This window comes from Ovis canadensis, chromosome 5 (assembly GCF_042477335.2).
Source record: "Ovis canadensis isolate MfBH-ARS-UI-01 breed Bighorn chromosome 5, ARS-UI_OviCan_v2, whole genome shotgun sequence".
Classification (NCBI taxonomy): domain Eukaryota; kingdom Metazoa; phylum Chordata; class Mammalia; order Artiodactyla; family Bovidae; genus Ovis; species Ovis canadensis.
The window spans coordinates 41215629-41242045 of NC_091249.1; the positions used below are offsets into that span (position 1 = coordinate 41215629).

At 37.8% G+C, this 26417-nt stretch overlaps 1 long non-coding RNA gene across 1 annotated transcript in view; it reads left to right on the plus strand.

The window, feature by feature from the left end:
• Positions 1-26417, plus strand: part of LOC138441137 (uncharacterized) — a 232363-nt gene that overhangs the window by 146182 nt on the left and 59764 nt on the right. The gene's annotated exons all lie outside the window — the stretch shown is intronic.

The window sequence follows — 26417 nt, forward strand, 5'->3', positions numbered from 1 at the left end:
GTTCCAAATAGGAAAAGGAGTACGTCAAGGCTATATATTGTCACCCTGCTTATTTAACTTCTATGCAGAGTACATTATGAGAAACGCTGGGCTGGAAGAAGCACAAGCTGGAATAAAGACTGCTGGGAGAAATATCAATAATCTCAGATATGCATATGACACCACCCTTATGGCAGAAAGTGAAGAGGAGCTAAAAAGCCTCTTGATGAAAGTGACAGTGGAGAGTGAAAAAGTTGGCTTAAAGCTGAAATTCAGAAAACGAAGATCATGGCATCTGGTCTCATCACTTCATGGGAAATAGATGGGGAAACAGTGGAAACAGTGTCAGCTTTATTTTTTTGAACTCCAAAATCACTGCAGATGGTGACTACAGCCATGAAATTAAAAGATGCTTCCTCCTTGGAAGAAAAGTTATGACTAACCTAGATAGCATTTTGAAAAGCAGAGACATTACTTTGCCAACAAAGATCCATCTAGTCAAAGCTATTGTTTTTCCAGTGGTCATGTATGGATGTGAGAGCTGGACTGTGAAGAAAGCTGAGCGCCAAAGAATTGATGCTTTTGAACTGTGGTGCTGGAGAAGACTCTTGAGAGTCCCTTGGACTGCAAGGAGATCCAACCAGTCCATTCTGAAGGAGATCAGCCCTGGGATTTCTTTGGAGGGAATGATGCTGAAGCTGAAACTCTAGTACTTTGGCCACCTTATGTGAAGAGTTGACTCACTGGAAAAGACTGATGCTGGGAGGGATTGGGGGCAGGAGGAGAAGGGGATGACAGAGGATGAGATGGCTGGATGGCCTCACTGACTCGATGGACGTGAGTCTGAGTGAACTCCGGGAGTTGGTGATGGACAGGGAGGCCTGGCGTGCTGCGATTCATGGGATCGCAAAGAGTCGGACATGACTGAGCAACTGAACTGAACAAAAAATAAAGTTAAATTTTTCAGTTAAGTGAACTTTGCACTACTTAGTGCTCTTTTTTCAGTTTACCAGTTCTCTCTCTTGCCACTGACTTGATATATGTTGAAAACGGCGGCGGGAATGGGAAGCAATACAAAAGGGCAGGTATTGGATGTTGAGGAGAACCATGAATTTTCAAATCTGTCCATTTCTACCTAAATTAAAGCTTCAAATTCAATGTATTTCGGATGGTAAGACTGAATTTACATATTATTTTAAATGAAAAGCACATATTTGCATGTGTCAGCAAAATAAGTCCTTTACTATTAGACTTATATAGTCAAAGCTGTTTGCATGTATATGTTGCTGGCCAAGAATCTTTATTTTTTTTATTATATAACATTTGATAAACGTACAAAGGAATACATATATAACAAATATATAGACTACAAAGCATAAAAGTAAAGAAAGAAACACCAGTGATGCCACCAAGAATCTCAATACCTACAGCCTTCTAACCTCACTGGTGCCATGGGTACCTAGCTCTGTACCCTTCTTCCATGCCTTTTCCAACTCCTGCCCCAAACACATCACTACCATCCTGAATTTGATTTATCATTTCCACTTCCCTGCTTTTTTTTTAATCAAGGTGTAATTGACCATCTCAGTCTGTGAAGGAGGCAGCAGGGGATGAGATAGTTAAATAGTATCACTGACTCAGTGGACATGAATCTGAGCAAACTCCAGGAGATAATGGAGGACAGAGGAGCCTAGTGTGCTACAGTCCACGAGGTTAGCAAAGAGCTGGATATGACTTAGTGACTGAACAACAAGAACAAATAATTGACATATAATATTATATTCATTTCAGGTATACAACATAATGATTCAATATTTGGACATGGTTCAAAATAATCACTATAAGAAAGCTGATTAGCAGCTGTCACCAAGCATAGTTACAAATGTCTTCTCTTTTGATGAGAATTTTTTGAGATTTACTCTCTTAGCATCTTTCAAATATGTAAGACAATATATTATCAACTATGGTCACCAAGCTGTACATTATTTTATAATTGGAAATTTGTACCTTTTGACTGCCTTCTTCTACCCCCATTCTCCAACCCAGGCGATCATTAATCACTTCTCTGTATCTATGAGCTTCGTTTTTTGTTTCAGAGGTTTTTTAGATTATACACATAAGTAAGATCATATGGTGTTTGTCCTTATCTACCTGACATTTCATTTAGCATAATGCCCTCCAAGTCCATCCATGTTGTCAGAAATAACAAGATTTCTTTCTCTTTTACGGCAAATAATATTCTTGTGTGTGTGTCTGTATTATCTCTGTGTGTGTGTGTGTGTGTGTATTTTGCCTGTTCTTTATCCTTTCATCCATTCATGGGCACTTAGTTTGCGTCTATATCTTGGCTATTGTAAATAATGCCGCAATAACTAAAGTGAAGTCGCTCAGTTGTGTCCGACTCTCTGTGACCCTATGGACTGTGGCCCACCGGGCTCCTCCGTCCATGGGATTCTCCAGGCAAAAGTACTAGAGTGGGTTGCCATTTCCTTCTCCAGGAGATCTTCCCACCCCAGGGATCGAACCTAAGTCTCCCACATTGCAGGCAGACACTTTACCATCTGAGCCACCAGGGAAGCTCTAACTAAAGGGGTGTATATATCTTTTCAAGTTATTGTTTTCTTTTTTTAATATAAATACCAAAAAGTGGAATTGCTGGATCATATGTTAGTTCTATTTTTAAGTTTTTAGGAACCTTTATATTGTTTTCCATAGTGGCTGCATCAATTTGTATTCCCATCAATAGTACTTGAGGGTTTCCTTTTTTTCTACATCTTCATCAACACTTGTTATTTCTTGACGTCTTGAAAAATAGCCATTCTAACGGTATGAGGTGATATCTCACTGTGGTTTTGATTTGTATTTCTCTAATAATTAGTAACATTGAGCACCTTTTCCTGTATGTGTTGGCCATCTATGTGTATTCTGTGGAAAAATATCAATGAGTTCTTCGGTATATTTTTTAATTACATTGTTTGGCTTTTTGCTATTCAGTTTACATGAGTTCTTTGTATATTTTGGATATTGGGCCCTTATAAGATATATAATTTAGAAACATTTTCTCCCGTTCAGTAGGTTGTGTTTCATTTTATTGATGATTTCCTTTGCTGTTCAGAAGCTTTTTAGTTAAATGTAGTCTCACTTGTTTACTTTTGCTTTAGTTGTCTTTGCCTTTTCAAAAAGAAGTTTAACATCTGTGTATTCCTAAATAATACACTGCTTAGTTTTGCTAACTTTTGAATTTTCTAAAATTACCATCTTGCTATGTACATAGGTGATCCTTGTGAATTTGTTTATTCATTCACCATTGTTTTATAGGTTTGGTCTTGTTGCAAGTAATTGTGTTCTGTTTTCATGGCAATATAACATTCCCTTTTATGAATATAAGAGAATATCGATTATCTTAGTGATGGACATTTAAGTTGTTTCCTGTCATTTGCTTTTATAAATGGTGGTCCTATGAACATATACTTGTACATGTTTCCTATTTGTGTCCGTTTGGGCTGCTCTAACAAAATACCATAGACTAGGTGACTTACAAACAACAGAAATTTACTTCTCACAGTTCTGGAAGCTAGAATTCCAATATAAGGGTGCTAACATGGTTGGGTTCTAGTGAGGGCCTTGTTCCTGATTACAAACCACCAATTTCTTGTTGTGTCCTCCCATGGGAAAAGCAAGGAAGACCTCTTCGGTCTTTTTCATAAATGCACCAGTCCTGTTGATGAGGGCCTTACCTTCATGACCCAATTGTATCCCAAAGACCCTACCTTCAAATACCATCACTCTGGGGATTAAGTTTCAACATACACATTTGGGAGTCATAGTGAGTAAAGTGAAAGTCATTCATTCGTGTCTGACTCTCTGCTACCCCATGGACTATAGCCTGCCAGGCTCTTCTGTCCATGGGATTCTTCAGGCAAGAATATTGGAGTGAGTTGCCATGCCCTTCTCCAGGGGATCTTCCCAACCCAGAGGCTGAACCCAGGCTTTCTGCACTGCAGGCAGATTCTTTACCCTCTGAGCCATCAGGGAAGCCCTGAGGGTCGTGGGGGGACACAAATATTCTTTCTACAGTATCTCCTAAACATGACTACTTCTACACCTAGGACATCTCTTTATAGAGCAACATTTGGAAGCTATTAATGAAAACCCAGTTCACAAGCTAAACTTTTTTTTTAATTATAGCAACTTACAAAGTTTCATTAAAAGATAAAACGTTCATTAAGTGTACCTCCTGTTTAGTGTATTTTATAGTCATGAATATTTTACCAAGGAATGATTTGAATATAATACATACATATCTATAACAGAATTGAAAAAGCCGGTAAAATTATTTGAATTTCTGTAGGTTTTTTAACCAAATAAGAAAGTTAAAGCATTTCATTTGTTTAAAAGGCTATTAAAAGTGTTAAACATTCTCACTTAATAGGAATCTATTGTTACTCTCACTCTAGCAAAAGGAATCAAATTGACATTTTAAATATACATATGTACAATGGTCCCATCACTTCATGGGAAATAGATGGGGAAACAGTGTCAGACTTTAATTTTGGGGGCTCCAAAATCACTGCAGATGGTGACTGCAGCCATGAAATTAAAAGACGCTTACTCCTTGGAAGAAAAGTTATGACCAACCTAGATAGTATATTCAAAAGCAGAGACATTACTTTGCCAACAAAGGTCCGTCTAGTCAAGGCTATGGTTTTTCCGGTAGTCACGTATGGATGTGAGAGTTGGACTGTGGAGAAGGCTGAGCACCGAAGAATTGATGCTTTTGAACTGTGGTGTTGGAGAAGACTCTTGAGAGTCCCTTGGACTGCAAGGAGATCCAACCAGTCCATTCTGAAGGAGATCAGCCCTGGGATTTCTTTGGAAGGAAAGATGCTAAAGCTGAAACTCCAGTACTTTGGCCACCTCATGTGAAGAGTTGATTCATTGGAAAAGACTCTGATGCTGGGAGGAGTTGGGGGCAGGAGGAGAAGGGGACGACAGAGGATGAGATGGCTGGATGGCATCACTGACTCGATGGACGTGAGTCTGAGTGTACTCCAGGAGTTGGTGATGGACAGGGAGGCCTGGCGTGCTGCGATTCATGGGGTCGCAAAGAGTCGGACATGATTGAGCGACTGAACTGAACTGATAAGTAATGTAAATACCATGCAAAACTGAAAAAGATGATAAAAACCACTGGTGATACCAAGTGCGCTGCTGCAGCTATAGTCACGTTTCCTTTGCAGTTCACTGATACTAGATTTGGGTTTCAGATCCAGCTATCATGAGGAGAGAAAAAACCTAGCATTTAATTCAGTGCTCATACGACCATGAAACTTCAGTTATATACATGTTTCTAAATGAAACACTGATTTAAATGATAATACTGCACATCAGAATGCTTTTCATTGCAAGTGACAGAAAACTAAGCTAAACCCAGTTAGACAAAAAGGCAAGTTACCGGGTTAGTTTGTTAAGAATCCTTGGTAAACCTAGCTTCTTCTGCAACTAAATTCAAGATCTCATACAGTGCTATAAGACCTGATCCTCTTCCCAATCTTGGCACAGGTCTTGTTCCCATTGGCTTTCAGAGCTATACTGTTCCAGGTTCAGGTCTACAGGAAAATGGACACACATTTCTGTCATCAATCCCTGCCAAATAGAATGCATGTCATTGTCTTTGACTGAGTCGAATAACCTATCCACAAACCAGTTTCTATGGCCAAGAGAATACAACATTATGATTAGTCAAGCCCTCCTTACCTGTCTGCCTCTGGTAGAGAAGTAGTCAGCCTAATCCAAAACATCAAACTGAGCCTGAGGGAGAATGCGGTTCTCTAGGGAAATATGCAATACCGAGTAGCTGATTTTTGCTTCAATTTTTAACAATTTTGTTTCTACAGAATTCTATTCCAAATTCTACACCTCATTCCTAATTACTTTTCTCTTTCTCTTTGTCTTTGGTGCAGTTATTTTCTGTTCTTTAAGTGGAGGGAGATGTGACTGTCCAGTATCACCCTCGAAAGTGTCATTACAGATGGATATATTCTGCACTCTCGCATTCACTGTCACCACTACAGCTATCTGCAGCTGTAGTGAGGAATCTGACATTCTTGTACTCTCCCTTCAGAAAGTCAGAAGGGAATAGTTATGACGTTCAGTAGATTCAAAATGTCCCAAAGCAAATTTTAAGCATTTTGTACTCAAGATTGCTCTTAAGTTAATTTATAATTATCTCAGCTCTACTTTCAATTTTCTTTCATCCTCACAAAATTCTGTTATCATTTCACGCCAGAGGAGATCTACCCACTTTGCACCCAAACAGTTTAAAATTCGATACTATACTGTGCTTTAAATTACTCTCTTCAAAAACAGCCCCTGCACACTGATACTTCCACTGGCTCATTCCTGTGAAACACGTGAAACATATGCTCATTAGTTACCGGAGCCAATTTAAATGATAATGTTTTCAAATAGCCAACATCAAATAAACTTAGGGAGTAAACATCACTGCAACATGGTAAACAAGCTCTGAAGTGCAGCTGAGTGTGAAGGTGATTATCAAGGGACAGAGCTGGTGGGTACAGGGTAAGCAAACCAATCTATTGCCAGACAATAATGTAAATTTCTCATGCAGTGCACTCCATTACTTCTCTTTTAGTTCTGCTGCCACTGTCTCCTGCAGGTTAAAAAAAAAAAAATCCTGAGCTCTTGCTGGTATATTTAATGTCCATTAAAAGCATGGAAAGATATTTTACATTGGGGAGGATGGACATGAGGTTTTGGATGGCTCTGTAAGGTATAAAATAGGGACATGAGTATTCTAATATTGCTATGAAGTGTATTCAAATTCAGAATATCACAGATTCAATACACAAGCCAAAAGACTGCTTCTATAAACTTCGTCAGTAAAAACTCATTTAAAAAAAACTCATCCTTTATCTCCTAGTATTAAGCATATTTTTAAGTAGTGTTATAATACTTAGTACACTTTAGGAGAAAAATAAATGCCAAGTCACATCTGATAGGCATCAAATATACCAGGAACAAAATGGACTTAGAATATTTGAGTGGGTATGAAATGGTAAGAGGGGAATTTATCAATTAAAAAAGAGGAAGGAAAAGATTTTCAGCAGAAAGCTTCATGTACAGAAAAATGAAAATATATGGTCCATTTTAAAAGTAAGAAGTTAAGAAGTGGGAGGAAGGAGTGGAAAGAAATGAAGCTAAAAAGACTACTTTGATATTGTTTTACGTTTTAAATAGCAAGTATTACAAAACTTTAATTATAGAAAATTAAGGCAAAGAAACCAAATAATGGATCATAATCTCAATATCAAGTTAACCTTGTTGGCAACATTCTCAATAAAATCATAAAATCATACATAAAGATAAAAGAAAAAAGTAAAAGCACCTACTTTATCATCTCTGAAGTCTTTCCCCAAAGGGAATTACTATTAATAGCTATCAATAGTTAATCTTGAGTTTCCCTTAAAAAATGTGTTTTGAAAAATTTGAATTTGTACATAGAATAAATCATATTCTTGCCTAGAGAATCTCATGGACAGAGGACCCTGGCAGACTACCGTCCATGGGGTCACAAGAGTTGGACACAGCTTAGTGACTAAACCACCAAATGTTACTCTACATCTTGTTGGTTTTTTAGGATGATTATGATTTCTGGCATCCTCCCATGGCAACAAATACCGGCCTAACTCAGTAATTTTAGCAACTGAATGGTATTTTATTGTAGAGTTGAAACAGTTTAACTGATTTGATTGATGGATGTTTGGGTAGTTTCTGGAAGATTTTTTAAATTATAATGTTATTTACATACACATCTTGGTATCCAAATATTTAGGCCAAATGACTCCAAAATCTTTCAAAACTATATCCTTCCATCAACAGTTTATCAAATATTCTCTTCTCACAGACCTGACATCCTTGGGTATCATCGAATCTTTTAAATTTACTAGTGTAATAGGTGAAATCTTTGTATCTTGATTATTTTATTTCTATTTCTTTTAGAAATAGAGTATGATTAGAAATAGAGTATGATTAAGCATTTTTTCATACTATGGCTAGTCATTTTTGGACATAGATTTTGAAGAAATATGTTACATCACATTAAGGGATTTAAATGTTTTCCTGGGACTAAAAGTTTTTGTCTCATTAAGAGTTGAAAGTGAAAGTCATTCAGTCGTGTCTGATTCCTCGTGACCCCACAGTTCATGGTATTCTCCAGGCCAAAATACTGGAATGGGTAGCCTATCCCTTCTCCAGTGGATCTTCCTTACCCAGGGATCAAACCAGGGTTTCCTGCATTGCAGGCAGATTCTTTGTCAGATGAGCTACCAGGGAAGCTAAGTCTTGGTAAAATTAAAAGTTAAGTCTTGGTAAAAATCTGGATGATAAAATAGAAAAAGAAGTAACTGAGCTGTATAATATTATCATATGTTTTTGACCTACATGATTAATTACTATATTAGGTTTACTCTTAAGGCTTATCAAATAAAAGTTATTTGGATGGGGAGTCAGTCCTTCAAGCTTTTAACCTTGACGTATTAACCTGCCCAAGAAAATTAAGAGGAATAAGTATGGAACCTCTAATGCATGGAATACCAGTGGTCGGAAATGTGCTGCCATATGTATTCAGCCACATAATCCCACTGAAATTGGTATTTTTATCAAGGATTTCTCAGCAAGTATTTATTTCTTTGGATTAAATCAATTCCATTATTTGAACTACCAAAAAGAATGTTGGGTTAAGAACAGCAGTTAACTTTTATGTCATTTATATATTCAAACATTTATCACACCCTGATTCAGCAGCAAAAATATGGGTCCTTACTTTGTCATCACTGTGTTGAGTGGCAATATGAACTCAAAAAGATTAAACAGTATTTTAAAAGGGACACTGGAGTCCCCATTGCAGTTATCTGGTAGGTCCTGCCTTGTTGCACCGGGCATAACAGAACCCACAGTAGGCTCTGGCCCTTGTATCTAACTCTAATCATGCACATGACTTCATTCTAACACCAGGTCTTCAGTAGGCTGTACTTCAATATTTCTTAAAAAGCATTGGATATATTCTGTTAACATGCTATCTCATTGACCCTCACACTGCTATTAAAACATGTATCTATGTTCAAAATCAAAAAGTACCTTGTTTGCCTATGACATATGACTACTATTAATAGAAACAAAGCTGCATTCTCAGTCACAATGCTGTTTTGGAAATTGTCGACATAGGATATGAACAATTTTCAGAGAACAGATCAATCAGGAGCAGAAAAGAAATGTTTCTGCCAGAGACACAATTTCCTTTTGTAAATCTCTGTTTTTGCAGACAGGCAGGGATGGTTTGCTCAGGGACCACATGTTTGCCTTCAGTTTACCCTCTGTTTAATTCAAAGGTTGCTTCTCCTTTTTGGGGTAAATAACCACAACTTATACTGACTTCAAGGGAATATTTTCATACCATATTGTTTAGTCAGACTCATCAATTTCAGTTTTTGGTTCTGTTCTGTTTTGTTTTTCCATAATGAGTCATATTCAACATGACATGCATTCACACACATACACGCACACACACACACACACACACAAAACCAATGAATTGCACAACCTCTCCTCTGATATTTATCCTTATAAGGTTGTTGGGATAGAAAATGCAGCTGGGTTAAATAGTAATGATATTGATATCTCTCTCCAATGCCTCTCAACTTGATAGTCTATTAAAATCTCACTTGTGGACTTAAACCTCATAAATTTATTAAGGAGACTAAAATACCCTGTTTTCAAATTGCTAAGCAATAATTCTCCTTTCCCCTTCAATTTCTTTTTCTCTAGATTTGCAATCCAAAAATCAGAGAAGCCAAAACCTCATCACTATGGAGATATTCACGTGCCTTTTTCTTTTTCTCTAGAAAATAAGTCTGTGAACTGCACACAACAGTGTAATTGACTCTCTGGTGCAGCTGCCATTGGGTCTTTCCTATAAGAAATCATATTAGCCTTCTTTTTAAATGCGTTCAGGGTAATAAGTCATCCTTGACATTCACCATTCATACAACAAAATGTCTGTGTTACTAAATCAGCCCCAAGCTTATCAAATAATTAATTCCAGATTTGTAAGTGACACAGATGATGTCAGGTTTTTGTATTAAGTAGGACCTTGATCCCCAGCATTTACTGGTTGCAATCCTTTTACTAACAGATAACATCTGCCAATGAGTAATACTTGGTTCCAGGGAAGAACAGCTTTTAGTGATTTTATTCCTGTGAAGTTTACTATGTTGACAATGCTTTAAGCCAAATGCTTTTGTTTAACCGCCATAAAGCAAGAAATTGCTGTGCAAACTCTTTAACACTTTTTTAAGCCTTGAGGGGATCACATTTAAGAATAAGAAGACTTCTATTCAGTCCTTGGAGGAGGAGGAGGAATCCTTGTCTGAGGAGGCCTTACAAACAGCTATGAAAAGAAGTGAAAAGCAAAGGAGAAAAGGAACGATATACCCATTTCAATGCAGAGTTTCAAAGATTAGCAAGGAGAGATAAGAAAGCCTTCCTCAGCAATCAGTGCAAAGAAATAGAGGGAAAACAACAGAATGGGAAACACTAGAGATCTCTTCAAGAAAATTAGAGAAACCAAGGGAACATTTCATGCAAAGATGGGCACAATAATGGACAGGAATGGTATGGACTTAACAGAAGCAGAAGATATTAAGAAGAGGTGGCAAGAATACACAGAAGAACTATACAAAAAAGATCTTTATGACCCAGATAACCGTGATGGTGTCATCACACACTTAGACATCCTGGAATGCAAAGTCAAGTGGGCCTTAGGAAACATCACTACAAACAAAGCTAGTGGAGGTGATGGAATTCCAATTAAGCTATTTCAAATCCTAAAAGATGATGCCGTGAAAGTGCTGCATTCAATATGCCAGCAAATTTGGAAAACTCAGCAGTGGCCACAGAACTGGAAAAGGTCTGTTTTCATTCCAGTCCTAAAGAAAGGCAATGCCAAAGAATGCTCAACTACCACACAATTGCACTCATCTCACACACTAGTAAAGTAATGATCAAAACTCTCCAAGCCAGGCTTCAACAGTATGTGAACCATGAAATTCCAGATGTTCAAGCTGGATTTTGAAAAGGCAGAGGAACCAGAGATCAAACTGCCGTCATCCACTGGATCATCGAGAAAGCAAGAGAGTTCCAGGAAAACATCTAGTTCTGCTTTATTGACTATGCCAAAGCCTTTGACTGTGTGGATCACAACGAACTTTGGAAAATTCTTCAAGAGATGGGAATACCAGACCACCTGTCCTGCCTCCTGAGAAATCTGTATGCAGGTCAAGAAGCAACAGTTAGAACTGGACATGAAACAACAACATGGTTCCAAATCAGGAAAGGAGTACATCAAGGCTGTCTATTGTCATCCTGCTTATTTAATTTATATGCAGAGTACATCATGCGAAATGCTGAACTGGATGAAGCAGAAGCTGGAATCAAGATTGCTGACAGAAATTTCAGTCACCACAGATATGCAGATGACACCACCCTTATGGCAGAAAGTGACAAGGAACTAAAAAGCCTCTTGATGAAAGTGAAAGAGGAGAGTGAAAAAGCTGGCTTAAACTCAACATTCAGAAAACTAAGATCATGGCATCTGGTCCTATCACTTCATGGCAAATAGATGGGGAAACAATGGAAACAGTGACAGACTTTAATTTGGGGGGCTCCAAAATCACTGCAGATGGTGACTGCAACCATGAAATTAAAAGTCGCTTGCTCCTTGGAAGAAAAGTTATGACCAAACTAGACAGCATATTAAATAGCAGAGACATTGCTGCTGCTGCTGCTGCTGCTGCTGCTGCTGCTGCTGCTGCTGCTGCTGCTGCTGCTGCTGCTGCTAAGTTGCTTCAGTTGTGTCCAACTCTGTGCGACCCCATAGACAGCAGCCCACCCGGCTCCCCCGTCCCTGGGATTCTCCAGGCAAGAACACTGGAGTGGGTTGCCACTTCCTTCTCCAATGCATGAAAGTGAAAAGTGAAAGTGAAGTCGCTCAGTCGTGTTGTACTTCGCGACCCCATGGACTGCAGCCTACCAGGCTCCTCCATCCATGGGATTTTCCAGGCAAGAGTACTGGAGTGGGTTGCCGTTTACTTGCCAACAAAAGTCCGTCTAGTCAAAGCTGTGTTTTTTCCAGGAGTCATGTATGAATGTGAGAGTTGGACTATAAAGAAAGCTGAGCACCGAAGATTTGATGCTTTTAAACTGTAGTGTTGGAGAAGACTCTTGAGAGTCCCTTGGACTGTGAGGAGATCCAACCAGTTCATCCTAAAGGAGACCAGTTCTGGGTATTCACTGGGAGGACTGATGCTGAAGCTGAAACTCCAATACTTTGGGCACCTGAAGCGAAGAACTGACTCATTTGAAGAGACCCTGATGCTGGGAAAGATTGAAGGCGGGAGGAGAAGGGGACCACAGAAGATGAGATGGTTGGTTGGCATCACGAACTCAATGGACATGAGTTTGAGTAAACTCTGGGAGGTGGTGATGGACAGGGAGGCCTGATGTGCTGCAGTCCATGGGGTCGTGAAGAGTCAGACACGACTGAATGACTGAAGTGAACTGATTCAGTTCTTGTCATGGACTCACTTCAGAAATTACCAGTGAGCTCATTGCCTTTATGTTTTGGATAATATCATTCTATTGAGTAGGAAATAGACATTTTACACCAGGGCTAGATGGGGAAGGCTTTGAGTTATGAATTCTGTCATCTATATCATAAAAGAAGTGATGAGAATACTCCCAAATTAGCCAAGTGTCTTACTTTTGGAGTGGGAGGTCACAGATAAGCAAGGGGAGAATCTACAATGATCTGTGTGTATTAAATTTGGAAAACTTATTATCAATTGATTTTAGCCAAATATAGACACAAATGGTTATATACAGAAATATTTATAGAAATTTATTAATATATAGGAGTTAGTATACACACATATATTTCCTTGCTATGTCAACTGAGAGGACATAGAAGCAATGATACCTTATTAGTAACCAACATTCTATCACCCAGATCTTGTTTTCTAATTCCATTCTCCAATGAAAAGAAGCAGACTCCTTGGAGAAATTGCTGATTCTAGGATTTTGTGGCAGGGGGCGGAGGGCGGGAGTGGGGGTGGTGAGGCAGTGTAGGAAGAGTATAGTTGATTTATAATGTTCTGTTGGTTTCCAGTTTAGAGCAAAGTGATTTATATATTCACCCTCTTTTAGATTATTTTCTCATATAGATTATCATAGAATATTAAATAGAGTTCCCTGTGCTATACAGTAGACCCTTGTTGATAATCTACTTTATATATATAGTAGTAATTTACTTTATATATAGTATATATAATCTATGTATACTACCTTATTATCGTATATAGTAGTATATAGTATTTATGTTCATTTCTACCTCTTACTTTATCCCACCCACCTTTCCACTTTGGTAACCATAAGTTTGTTTTCCAAGTCTGTGAGTCTGTTTCTGCTTTGTAAATAAGTTCATTTGTATCTTTTTTTTTTTTTTTTTTAGATTTCACATATAAGTTATATCATACTTGTCTTTTTCTGACTTACTTCACTTAATATAATCTCTATATGTCTATCCATGTTGCTGCAAGTCAAGTCTAGGCTTTGAATAAAAAATGTAAAAGATGAAGTTGGAGCATCTTATAAGGCCAGAAGGTTAGGAAGTGCTAAAAACAAAACTACAGAATAATGAGATCATGTCAAAGGAATATAGAAGCCAACTGAAAAAGTTCCAGATAGCCAAAACTGTTAACAATTTGAGCAGTGAAATAGTATTGGATTGACTGCATGTATGCTATGTTGTTTCAGTGACCAACCTAGATAGCATGTTGAAAAGCAGAGACATTACTTTGCCAACAAAGATCCATCTAGTCAAGGCTATTGTTTTTCCAGTGGTCATGTATGGATGTGAGAGTTGGACTGTGAAGAAAGCTGAGCACCAAAGAATTGATGCTTTTGAACTGTGGTGTTGGAGAAGACTCTTGAGAGTCCCTGGGACTGCAAGGAGATCCAACCAGTCTATTCTGAAGGAGATCAGCCCTGGGATTTCTTTGGAAGGACTGATGCTGAAGCTGAAACTCCAGTACTTTGGCCACCTCATGTGAAGAGTTGACTCATTGGAAAAGACTCTGATGCTGGGAGGGATTGGGGGCAGGAGGAGAAGGGGACGACAGAGGATGAGATGGCTGGATGGCATCACTGACTCGATGGACGTGAGTCTGAGTGAACTCCAGGAGTTGGTGATGGACAGGGTGGCCTGGCTTGCTGCGATTCATGGGGTCACAAAGAGTCGGACACGACTGAGCGACTGAACTGAACTGATGCTATGTTGCTTCAGTTATGTCTGACTCTTTGCAGACCTATGGACTATAGCCCACCAGGTTTCTCTGTCCATAGGATTTTTCAGGCAAGAATGTTGGGGTGGGTTGCCATGTCCTCCTCCAAGGGACCTTCCTGACTCAAGCATCGAACCCACGTCTCAAGTCTTCTGCATTGGCAGGCAGATTCTTTACCACTGGTCCCACCTTGTGGCTCAGACCGTAAGGCGTCTGCCTGCAATGCGGGAGACCAGGGTTCGATTCCTGGGTCGGGAAGATCCCCTGGAGAAGGAAATGGCAATCCACTCCAGCACTCTTGCCTGGAAAATCCCATGGACAGAGGAGCCTGATAGGCTACAGTCCATGGAGTCTCAAAGAGTTGGACACGACTGAGCAACTTCACTTTCACTCTCCACCTGGGAAGCCCAGTATTGGATTATAAACCAAAATATAAAATAAACATTCATGAATCCATATTGATATAAATAAGTGATTGAATGAATAAATGGGGGAGAAATGATAAATACCTTATGAAGAAGAATTCCAAGTAATCAAATAATTCAGGTAGATAACTCATCCTCAAAAGGGTGAAGCATAACACCCCAGTTCCTAAATGTAAGCTGAACATGGTATAGAAAAGGGGGGAAAGAGTAACCTGGCAAACACTACCTCAGCCAGGTGATGAAGGTTAACATCAGCAGTGATGAGCATACTGATAGCATGTATTCTTGATACAATAAGAATGGAACTTGTCCTCTATGGTCTTCGAAAAGCCTATCACCTAGTCTAATCATGAGAAAAACATCACACAAGCCCCAATTCTGGGATGTTTTTCAAAACACTTGGCTAGTACTCCTCAAAACTGTCAAGATCATTGAAAACAAGGAAAATCTAAAAAACTGTTATAGGCACAAGGAGCCTACATGACAGCTAAATATTATATGATATCCTGGATGAAAAACACAAAAAAGGATAGTGTGTTTAAAATAAGGAAATATGAATAAAGTGTGGGCTTGAATAATGTATTAATACTGGTTCATCCATTATGGCAAACAAATGTACCATAGTGATATAAAGTGTTAATAACTGATGAAAGTGGGCCTATTGCCTATAAGAAGTACATACTGTCCTAACAATTTTTCTATAAAAATCTAGTTTTGTTATAAATTTTTAAAGTTTATTAAAAAAAGACTCTCAAATTTATTCTTTTTATTATTCAGATGGACTTTAGTTAGATGTCAGTATTTTTGTGACATCTAAGCTAAATTATCTTCTGACACCCCATAGATTTATGAGTTAGCTCTTCTAAGTGCTTTAATCAACACTTTAATTTTACCCTGAAAATGGTCATTATACTTGTTAGGGAAATATTTTCTAAGTTGTTCACATGCTATTGTTTGGGTTATTACACCATCTCTGATAAAAGAGTTTGACTCTCAGTTTTATTATTGATAAAAACTCTATTATGATTATCCTCCTACAAACACTCTAAACTCTGGTCATCTTCACTGAGTATGGTAATGAGGGTGGAATGTATCATTGCAAGTCTAATTCTGCCCATTATATTCCTGCCTCTCCATTTATGCTAGGCTAAAATGTTATTTGAGCTGGAAGATCATTCTATAACCTTCAGATTACTGCTGGGTGGCTTCGGCAGAAAAGGAATTACCAATGCATTAAATTTGAATTAGCTCTGAGAAATCATGCAGATGTATGCACAGAACATTATAGCAATACTGTCTCCCAGGCACAGCAGAATTGCTTTTATGCAGTTTTAAAGAATCACTTGAGCAACCCTTAAATTGCACACATGATGAAGCTGAGCCAGCATCTTCTGTTTAAAAAAAAAAAAATGCAGCCCAAATCTGGCCTTTCAGGGAGCTGTCTTTCAGAGAAACCTGATCACACTGGGACTGCTGCTGAGTGGACTGTTTGGGTTTCAGCCTCAGCATATTAAAGTGTCCTGGCAGAGTGACTGCAGAAGTGTCACTTAGACTAATGATTATGAATTATGCAGAGGGTCATATCCTCTTAGTTACAAGTCATTTACATGGCCTCCCTCTAGACTGCCTAGCCCGGTTCAATGTTATTTTCCTCCTACTAGGAAATAACTCATTGAATAGATGTTCAAAGTTGAATTTATTGACATTCTATTTTTCTTCCATAATGCCAAGCTTGCAAAACAACTAAATGAAAAAAAAAAAAAGACACTTATCCTCAGTGAAATTATAGCAGTAACAAGTCTCAGTTTATTTTTTCCCCTTTAGTCTGTCAGTGCTTCCCATTTTAAAGGTTTGCCAGTTCTAATATCTCACCCTCTGCCTTCCTCTTCTATCTTTACTGAAATTGAAAAGATAGTGTAAAGAAGTATGCAAGGAAAAAAGGGAGAATGTAGTTGACTCTGAAATCAGCACATCTCAACGTATAAAGATACACACTATTTCAGTGAACAACTTGGGGTTGAGGGGAGTGGGTACAGCTGGAAAACCAGAGAATTTCCTCCTTGAAATTAAAAAAGTCTGCCAGATTAATTCTGTACATTTTAAGATGCAACTTATTAAGCATGACTACAGAGATGGGTGTAGAACTCAGCTGAAATATACAGATCTGCATTTGTGCTGCTGGCTGAATTTAGATTTCAGTGGAAAATATAAGGAGTATTGGCCTGTCCCAGAAAGTGGACCATCCATGGTCAACTTCAAAGTCGTAGGCTGTTTTTCATGATAAAACCAGCCTGGAGCAGGACAAAGAGTTTTTTCCAAATCGACTGAGCAGATTTTGTGTCATGAGAGCTAATTAGGGCAGAACCTCTCAAGATTCCATAACCAACCTCAGGGCCAACAAGCCTTGTTGTTATTAATGTGGTGGATGGTGATTCAGCCATACAAAATGCCATTCAGCACAGACCTCCATCCAGGGCAGTTACCCCTGACATCTAGATTCGAAAAGAGGCCCTTGCTACCTTGCTAAATGACAAGGGTCAAGTAAAGATAACAGGAGAGTGCTCTGAAATGCTGTTCACACTTCCAACAAGTTAGTTGACATAGGTGGTAGAATGATGCAGTGATGGCCTCACTGTTCCTGAGGGACCTGCAGTGTCCTTAGAGACCTCTTGGGACACACAAATGCCTCACCAATAGTACAGCAAGCAGTTACCTGTCAAACTGCACCAGGTAGATCTCATTCCTATTGTCCCTCCGTGCCCCAAAAATAAGCCCAAAGGGCAACTTGTGCCAGAGCAGTGGAGTTAAATGTCACTTAAAAACCTTCCTTGGCAGGATAATTCATTGAGATAACAGCCAGAAGGAGTTTATCTCTGCTCCAGCAGAACTATTCTGCTCCAACACAAAAAAAAATCTTACAAACCCTCTGAGAGGAAAATGGAGCTGCGAAAATGACCTTTGGGCTGACAGCTCTGCCCCTCCGCAGCTCTCCACCTCCTTTCCCTTTCCTCTACCTCAGGGTCACACTGCCTCCCTGCCCTTCCTCAGAAAAGTCCAGCTTGCTCCAACCAGCACCTGTGCTTGGAAGTTCCTCCCTCAGGTGACCATCTACAAGTCTCTGTCCTTACTCCCTTCAGGGCTCAGCTAAAATGGCATCACTGACATGTTCTGGGGCTTCCCTATAACAAATAAAAATCCCAACCCAGACATAACGTGGCCTCTTGCACTGCTTTATTTTTCTAAATAATGTTCTTCTCCCACAGCTGCGCAGTATATTTTCCTTATTTGTTCTTTTTTAACTCATGACAAAAATGTCAAATATACAAAGGGCAGGGACTTTTACTCACTGCATTATTCCTAGAATCTAGGAAGTACCTGACATATAAAGGGTACTCAACAACATTCACTGAGTAAAAAGGCTAAATTTTAATGTGTGTTTTCTGTCTGTGTTTGCCCCTTCTCAGCCTAACTTCCCTCTACCCTGACCCTCTCCACACACATTCACGCACATACACATATTCAGCTCAGTGAGCCTTGCTGTTGATAGAGGTCAGGAAAATGCTGTTGTCAGACAGATCATAGACACAAGGTTCTCAGATGCAAAAGAAGTGTTTCTTCCTATCAAAAATAAACAAAAGCTCATGAGCACTGAAGTAAGAAGCAGATGTCCAATGCCCTTTACCTGTGGCACACAAGTGTTGTGGAGCATTTGTATATGGACCCTGTCCCATACGCGTTCCCTTGGGCACATAAACTCAGTTCCATACTGGGAGAGAACCAAAGGCTGACAGCTAATTCCGTCACATGTTCTTTGTATTTTGTAATAGTGAAAGCGAAAGTGAAAGTGAAGTCGTGTCTGACTCTTTGCAACCCCATGGACTGTAGCCTACCACGCTCCTCTGTCCATGGGATTTTCCAGGCAAGAGTACTAGAGTGGGTTGCCATTTCCTTCTCCAGAGGATCTTCCCGACACAGGGATCAAACCCCGGTCTCCTGCATTGTAGGCAGACGCTTTACTGTCTGAGCCACCAGGGAAGTCAACATACTGTAATATAGAGATTTATACAATATATGGGGACATCTCTCATATATTGGCTTAGATGATAAAGAATCCACCTACAATGTGGAAGACCTGGGTTCGATCCCTAGGTTGGGAAAATTCCCCTGGAGAAGGGAATGGCTACCCACTCCAGTATTCTTGCTGGAGAATCCCTATGGACAGAGGTGTCATAGGGATGAGAAACAGAAAGTAGAATGGTACTTGTCAGGAAATGGGAGGAGGAAGAAAAGAGTAACTGTTCAATGGGTCATGCAAAGTTTCATGAGATCACAAAGAGTCAGACACAAGTGAGCAACTCAGCACACACGCATACAATAAATGATAAAGAGTTCATATTAGTGTATATGTTCAGTTATTCTGAACATGTTTGGTTGGCCCAAAAGTTCAGTTAGGTTTCTCCAAGAAATCCAAATGAACTTTTTGGCCAACCCAGTAATAATTTCATCATCTTTTACAGAGTTGGACATGGCTGAGTGACTAAAAGGCATGCATTTGTTGTAACTGAGAGAGTTATTTTGAGTAGAGTCAGATACTCTCTGCTCAACAGAAAAGAAAGTGACATGGTCCATGTCTGCCATGGCTTAAAAAACGGGGGGTTAGTAATGATAAGCATATGTGCCTTTATTTGCCATCCCGGCTTTAGTTTCCAGCAGCAATTTCAAGCTTGGGGATATATGAACTAGGGGAGTATATTCGAATCAGCAAGGGATGGGCACATGTCTGGTATAACAGGACATATTCAGAAATCACCATTGTATAGATATTTTTATTCATAGGATATCATTAACTTTGAAATTCAAAATAACATCCAAAAAACTGAGAACTCCAGTGCTTGACAGAGAAAGCAATGGATTTTAAAATGCTGACAGTGCTCTAGACTAGATTCACACATAATGCCTATGAATACACTTTAATAAGCATTAATCAAATACCTGTGAGTAAGCCACTTCACTGGACACTGTACAGTTCCCACAAAGAGTTTGTAATTGCTGAATTAAGTGCACGCTCATATGGTTTTATTTTATCTTGCAAAACTGAAGCTCTGCACGACCCATTGAACAGTTACTCTTTTCTCCCTCCTCCCACTCCCTGACAAGTACCATTCTGCTTCCTGCTTCTAAGAATTTGAATACTCTAGAAACCGGAAGAACTAGAATCACTTACTAACTGTCTTTTTGTGACTGATGTTTCACATAGCATAATGTCAAGGTTCACCCATGTTGTAACATAAAACAGTGTTTCCTCTCTTCTAAGGCTGAACGATGTTTCGTTGTATGTATATTCCACATTTTCTATATTTAGTCATCTGTTGATGCACACTTAGGTTACCTTCACTTTTTAGCTATTGTGAACAATGATGCAGTGGACATGTGTGCAATTATCTGTTCAAGATTCTTTTGAATTCTTTTGAATTTTGAATTGTTTCAATTCTTTTGAATATATACCCAGGAATGGGACTGTTGGACCATATGGTAATTTTATTTTTAATTGGTTGAGGAAACTACATACTGCTTTCCATAGTGACTGTACCAATTTACATTCCCATCAACAATGCACATGGGTTCAAATTTCTCTACATCCTGACCAACATTTTTTCATTATCTGGCTTTTTCAGCTTTTTATTTTATATTGGAGTAGAGTTGATTAGCAATGTTGTGTTAGTTTCAGGTGTCAAGCAAGGTGATTAAGTTTTACATATACATATATCTATTCTTTTTCTAATTCTTTTCCTAATTAGATAGTTACAGAATATTGAGCAGGATTCCTGCTGTTATAGAGTAAGTCCTTATTGGTTATCAATTTTAATGTATATTAGGTGATACCTCATTCTGGTTTTGATTTGCATTTCCTTGCTGATTAGTGCATAAGCATTTTTTTTCGTATACCTGTTGCCTATTTCTGTATCTTCATTGGAGAAATGTCTATTCAAGTCCATGGACCATTTTTTAATGAAGTTATTAGTTTTGTTGTTGTTGTTGTTGAGTTGTAAAAGATCCTGATATATTTTAGAGATTAACCCCTTATTGGATATATGGTTTGCCAAGATTTTCTCCCATTCTGTAGGTCGCCTTTTCATTCTTTTGATTGTTTTCCTTTGCTATACAAAAGCTTTTTCATTTGCTTGTTTGTTTTTATTTTTGTTGCCTATGCTTTTGATATCATATTCACAAGGTTAACGCCAAGACCGGTGTCTTGAAGGCCTTTCCTTATATTTTTCTCTAGGAGTTTTATTGGAAGGACTGAAGCTGAAGCTGAAACTCTAATACTTGGCCAGCTGATGCGAAGAACTGACTCATTTGAAAAAACTCTGATGCTGGGAAAGATTGAAGGCGGGAGGAGAAGGGGACAACAGAGCATGAGATGGTTGGATGGCATCACTGATTCAATGGACATGAGTTTGAGTAAACTCTGGGAGTCGGTAATGGACAGGGAGGCCTGGCATGCTGTGGTCTGTGGGGTTGCAAAGAGTTGGACACGACTCAGCAACTGAACTAAGGAGTTTTATAGTTTCAGGTCTTGCACTTAAATTTTTAATCCATTTTAAATTGATTTTTATGCATGATAAGATATCCAGGGGATATCTTTTGCAGGTGGATAGCAGTATTTCCCAGCACCATTTAAGAGACTATTCTTTCCTGCATTGTATTTTGTTAGCACCCTTGTCAAAAATCAGTTGACTGTATATGCATGGATTTCTTTCTGGGCTGTCTGTTCTGTCCCATTGGGTTTTGTGTCTGTCTTTGTGTAGTACTATGCCGTGTTGACTACTGAAGTTTTGTGGTATATATTGAAATCAGCTTTGTTCTTTATTCTCAGGATTGATTTGCCCATTTGTGGTCTTTTGTAGTCCAATATGAATTGTAGAATTGTTGTTTTTTTTTTCTATTAAGAAAAAAATGTCATTGGGATTTTGATAGGGATTGCATTGAATTTATAAATTGCTTTTGGAAAGATGGGCATTTTAACAATGTGTCTTCCAATGTATGTACATGGTGTATCTTTCCACATTTCCATTTGTTTGTGCCTTGTAAAATTTCTTTCATCAGCATTTCATAGTTTTGACTTTTCTATTTCTATTTAGAAATAGTTCTCTATTTCTTCATTATTTAGTCCTGGTAGGTGATACATTTCTAAGAATTTATCCATTTCTTCTTTGCTGTCCATGTTGTTTGCATATGATTGTTCATAGCAGTCTCTTATGATCCTTTTTATTTCTGTGGCATCATTTGTAATCTCTTCTTTCACTTCTTATTTTATCAATTTCAATGTTCTTTGTTTTTTTCTTAGTCTAGCCAAGGATTTATCAGTTTTGCTTATCTTTTTAAAAGCTCTTAATTTTGTTGACTTTTTATATATCTTTATTTCATTTATTTCTGCTCTTACATTATTTCCTTTCATCTACTAACTTTGGGCTTAGCATGTTCTTCTTTTTCTAGCTCCTTGAGGGGAAAATTAGGTTACTGATTTGAAATTTCTCTTCATTTTTAATATAGATACTTCTCACTATGAACTTCCCTCTTGGTACTGCTTCTGCTGATTGCCATATATTTTGGTATGCTGTGTTTTTATTTTCATTTGTCTCGATATATTTTGTATTTCCCCTTGTGATTTCTTCTTTGACTTGATTGTTTAAAAGAGTGCTATTTAATTTCTAGTTCATAATTTTTAAATGACGCTGTTACTGAACTGAACTGAAAGATAATTATTTCAAACAGGCCTGAAGGAAAAAGAGACAGAGTTTTGATATTCTCCAAATAACATGAAAATGCAAGTCCCTTGAGTACAATTTAATTTAGTGTACCTTACCTCAGAAAATTACGATAAGAACTATAAATCTGACCTGAAGAGGTTTTTAACCTAATATTATTTCTCTTTAATGTTTGCAAAATATATAAGACAAGCCTAACTTCACCCTTTTCTGTGCAGTTCTAACTGGTTCCATTGTTCAGAGTCTAGTCTCATCCTTACCCCTGAGTCTACCCTTTCTTATCCTGCCCATATTCTTTGCTAACAATTACTAATTAAAGACCTTTGATCTCTGACTGCAGCATGATTTTTAAGAGCTAGAGTATGTTTTGTTTCTTTATTAATGAATATGAGATATATAATTATCTGTGTTCTTGGTCTGGCAGGAGGAATAAGATATATAAATTGTAGTATCTGCCTCTAGATAATATTAACTCATTTACTGATTGTATGTAGTGGACAATATCCAATTTTAGCAGTCAAATAAAATTCCAATGACTCATAGAAGCAAATTTTTTCTTTACAATGAGCATAATGGTACTATTTACATTTATTATTTCTATTTATTAGTTCACTTGATTTTTTTTTATAAAACCTTAGTAAGAGAGGCAGAGTTTTATTTTAGAATAAATGCTCAGCATATGTAGATTTAATATTTCTAGTGTTAACTTTTGAAAGAAGCCCTACATTCCATGACATCAAGTAACTAGCAATTTTGCTGGGAGATAAATTTCAGCAGCACACCCTATAAGCCTTGTTTGTTATAATGCGTAGGATATGCTAGAGTGAGCCAGTGAGTGTAAGGAATCCTAATTGAAAGTAAATATCCAAAGACAAATGAACTAAGTTGTAACCTCACCCCCCACCATTACAGTGGAATTCAGAAACCTTGGAAAAGTGTGATAGTATCAGGAGGAATTCCTTATGAATATTAAGTATAGACATGAAGATTCAAAGAGATAAACAATAACATGAGGAATCAAAGAGACAAATAATTTCCTAAATCTTGTCAGGTCAAATTATAATAAAGCTCTCACCAGCATCCTAATCCTACAATTCTAGACCAAAACATTTTCTTCAGTTTCATGCTGAAATCAGCAGATATGAGCTAATATCATTGAAAAAAAAGAAAAAAAATCCCTCTTTTAAAATCAGTGGACTAAATCAAACACCATTCTGGCTTTGGGTGAAAAAGTGAAGGTGAAGTCGCTCAGTCTTGTGCGACTGTTTGCAACCCCGTGGACTGTAGCCTACCAGGCTCCTCTGTCCATGGAATTTTCCAGGCAAGAGTACTGGTGTGGGTTGCCATTTCCTTCTCCAGAGGATCTTCCTGACCCAGGAATTGAACCTGGGTCTCCCACATTGTAGGCAGACGTTTTACCATCGGAGCCACCAGGGAAGTCAAGTCATCCTGGCTTTGGGTAGGTTGATTAAATCCAAATTGCATGTTAGAACAGAGAACTGATTACAACCTAATATATGTACCCCGGGGAGATCTATCTCTGTGCAATGGAATGAAGAAATGATGGTCAGAAGGAGATCAGAAATCTACAGTGTGGAAGGAAATTTTAGCAAAACTTAGGGTTTTAGAGAAGCCATGAATTCATAATTTGGCTATATGTTTGAAAATTGACATGACAGGAAATACTTACCATATGAAAAAGATGGTTAGAGAAAGTTAGAGACCTTATGTAGGTAAAAACTCACAGAGGATCACCTTTGAGATAGGATCTGAGTAACTGAAAAACTTTATCAATTGGACCTTATTGCTCCAGTGCTGTGTAGAAAGAAATATCTCTAGTTCATACCAGAGTTAAAGTGAGCTTTAAAATATGAGAGATAAACTGAAAATCACTGGAAAAGCCTAATCTGAACCTAGTTATACCTGAATCTCATTTGTTTCCGCATAGGTAATATCCCTAGACTCCCTCAGACTTCTAAAGTGTGAGTACATTTTAAAGTACTTTCTCTGACTTTTACTAGGAAAGACATGGATGGAAGTTAGGGGGAAATATAAAAGAGAAATTTAAAAGCTAGAGTTACATAGACTCTGGGGAAGACTTCTGTGTTTTTCTGTATGCATAATTTGACTATTCAACGTTTTTACCTAAATCCAGAACCTCAAATTCATCATGTGAAATATTTGATGAAACATGCTTTTGCTACATCTGCTTTTTCTTTAGTATTCCCACTTCACTGAGAGGAACTAGCATCTACCAATCACCCAAGTTTAACAAAAACAAGAGCTAAACTTACCTCTCTCCCTGCTCCACATTCAATGAAACACTCATTCCTGGATTCTTTACTACAAGTCTAGCTTGAGTTTAGTCACCCTGCTGGTTCCTTTAGTCCAGCCCCATAAATTTGTTCACCACACTGCTGACATAATAATCTTCTTAAAAATTTCACCCTGCCGATTAACTGTTTAAAGCCTTCAGGAATAGCCTAACTTATAAAAGATACATTTTAGAAATTTTAGCCTGTTGTAAATGGAATAAAGTCTCTAATGATGATTTTCATGAGCAGAGTTAAGTGCATGGTCTCTAAAGCGGGCTGTTTAGTTCAAATCCAAATTGTATCAAGTTGTGTAACTCGGAAAAAAAAATTTTATTGTTTTCTTTCATCTGATCTTCCCTTGTGACTCAGACAGTAAAGAATCTGCCTACAATGCGGGAGACCTGGGTTCGATCCCTGGGTTGGGAAGATCCCCTGGAGAAGGGAAAGGCTACCCACTCCAGTATTCTGGCCTGGAGAATTCCATGGCCTCTATAGTCCATGTGGTCGCAAAGAGTCGGACATGACTGAGCAACTTTCACTTTCACTTTTGTCTGTAATTAAAATTATCAGCCATAGTGAATATGTTTGGAGAAGTTATTTTAAAAGGAGATGGAAAGAAGAGAATATCAAGCAGAAGTTTGTGATAAACTACCTAACAGATTTTGAAAATAACTAGATAAAATATAAATTTTAAAATTCTGAAATCTATAAAATAAATGCTTTAAGTTACAAATACAAAAAAAAAATTATGTATACAGGACTGCGAGAAAATCCAGCAATATATAAAAATATAACACAACATGGCAGAGTTAAATTTATAACCAGAGGTACTTGAAGATTGACTTTCCTAATTAGTGTTAGGAAAATGATTAATTACATTAATTATGAATCATATGATCACTGTGATAGAAGCAGGAAAAATAGTTGATACAATTTAAATTCTAATCATAATTTTTAGAGAAATCTTCTAGCAGACCAGGAATAGTATTAAACTAACTTAATTTGATAAAGAGCATCTAAGAAGAAAATCTGTAAACATCGTACTTATTGATGAAACACTGAAGTCACTCCATTTATGTTAAAAAAGAACAAATATCCCCCCAGATTATCATTTTTACTCATAATTTAAAAGTAAGCAATATGCTAGATTAAAAAATCCAGAAACAAGAATGAACTGTACTTCTACATATCAGAAACAAATGTAAAAATTAAGTATATCATTTTTAATTGGTAGCATTTTAAGTATCATCTAAGAAATCTGTGAAATGTGTGGGACAAATCTAACAAAAAATACAAAAGAACATTGGAAGAAGTTTTTCAATTTCACTGAAAATGAAAGAAAACATATCAGTGGAGGGATACAGCATGTTCATTGAGGAGAAGACTATATATTATAAAGAAATCAGTTGTCATAATTTATCAATAATTCAATATAATTATAATTAAAATTCTGACAAGTTTTGGGTATGTACATGTGGGTATGTGTAAGGAACTTGGGAAGGTGATTCTCAA